A 2,111-nucleotide genomic window follows, 5' to 3' on the forward strand; every position below is an offset into this window, starting at 1 on the left:
CACCTGGGAAGAAGGATATAATAGGATTAAACCACAGATATCAAGGCCTAGACAAACACTCAGAAACAGCCTCAAGGTTCATGCCACAGAAACAGGAAACTATTCCAAACAAGGCTAGAGAGGGTATAAAAAACCTACTGCCCATGTGCTCAATCTCTCTTTCCTCTCCTCTGCTCTTTCTTGCAAGGACCATCTTTCTGCTTCTTCAATAAACTGTAACCTTCTTCCCAAAGCTTGGATGAACCAGGATGAAGACTTACTTCTGACAGTATGTAGGAGTTGAAATATATCTATTGAACCAAATATCCAGTTATTTTGAATATGAGAATAATGTAGGACTTCCACCAGAAAAAAACATAATTACATGAATCCCTGTTTTACAATTATGTTGAAGCTTGTAATAGATAATGGTTACTTTGATGCCGCCTACCAGCTTTTAAATTAGAAACTTAAGTATTGAACTAATTAAATATAACAACTGAAAATTATGAATTTTAGATTTTTTTCTATATCACATACTAAGGCACAGGCCAAAAGTATGTTAGCCTCTTTTAGTATTAAATTCAGAATCTTAGATTCACAATTGGCATTCAGTTGTTTTCAGTTCTACACCAATACTGTATTTTTCCAAGCTGATCAAACAAGCTGTATCCTACAATCAAGGCAGAAATTCCAAACAAATTTGTGCTGCCAAAGTATCAGTTGCCATGTTAATTTATGATTGAGAATATATATTTGAGCCTAACAGGACTTCCTTTTAAGTCAATATATACTGAATGTTGCCATGACTGAATCATAAGCACTCTCAGGGTAAGAGAAATATATCTGACAAATCCTATCTCATTACTTGTAAACCAGGATTTACACTGCAGTGTGTTGTATTTCTAAGCAATATCTTACATCATATCCCATAGAGAAGGCTGCCTGTGGATAAGGCAAAAACAAACAGCCTATGCAAATGTTTGTAGATATGAGCAAATATGGTATATTTTAGGACTGCTAGATGCACCCTATTGATTTTACATAAGCATAAAAATGTTTCAGCAACCTAGTGCCATTCAAATTTTGAAAGTACAGAGGTCCTCTCTGGATTTACTATTAATCAGTTTTATGATTTATTTAATTTTTCAGGTGTATAATCCATATTTTCATCATAGTCCATAATAAATTTATCAGAGTACCAGTAAACTTTGTAAAGACGGGGTAAAAAGCTGGTAAAAGAATGGAAATGCCAATAAAAGTTACTTGGCGCTTGAAAGAAAATCGCAAAAAAAAAAAAATAATCGCAAAAAGTGCTGGTTATTTTGCCTCAAAGACTAGATATCTAGAGTTAGCGAACCACAAACGTCCTCTCTCGATACAGCATTACCTCACTGCCTCCATTACCCTCTTTGATCAAAAATTTCCAACCATCTTACGGTATTTCACCTGAATCTGATCCGCCTTGAGCTGCAAAAGTCCTGCAAAATTTCAAAAGGCGTCAACTCAATATTTATAGGGGGCTTATCAGCCATTTTCCGCCGCAGGAGATAAGGAATCTAGTGTCACATTTGTTTAGCATTCAAAATAAAAGCGGAGAGGGGAAAAAACAGTAACAAACGTAACCGTTCTCCACCAATCCTACATGATACTGGCAGTACATTCACAATGGTTAGATAATAGCCTCCTCAGCATCAGCAGCTTCTCCTCGCTAGCTTTTTCTATCGCCTCTTCTAAATCTAATCAAAACAATATCCGCCTAGTAACATAGATCCTTTCTCACTGATTGGTTGGCCAATTCAGGCCCTTCTTAATGACAGGATCTGAGCAATAATTACGTGAAACTTGGGATACGGAGGGAAAGGGAACGACGAATTAGATAGAATAAAGGGGTAAAGGGGTAAGAGGTCGAGAGAAACAGAAGACTAAGGGACTCCAGCGCAGGGATCTGTCTACATCTGTTCAACGCATAGTGGCGTAACCGCGTCGCGCTCAATCCGTAAATCGCTACGGAACTACTTTCGCAGCGGGGAGTCCTAATTCGATCTGCCGTCGCGACGCTTACGAAACGAATGAAAGGGGCGTGATTGGCACTTCACATAACCCATGAGACGATAAAACGGGTGCGGAAA

The sequence above is a fragment of the Crotalus tigris genome, unplaced genomic scaffold, assembly GCF_016545835.1.
Source record: "Crotalus tigris isolate CLP2741 ecotype Arizona unplaced genomic scaffold, ASM1654583v1 scf7180000024167.7108832, whole genome shotgun sequence".
Lineage (NCBI taxonomy): Eukaryota > Metazoa > Chordata > Lepidosauria > Squamata > Viperidae > Crotalus > Crotalus tigris.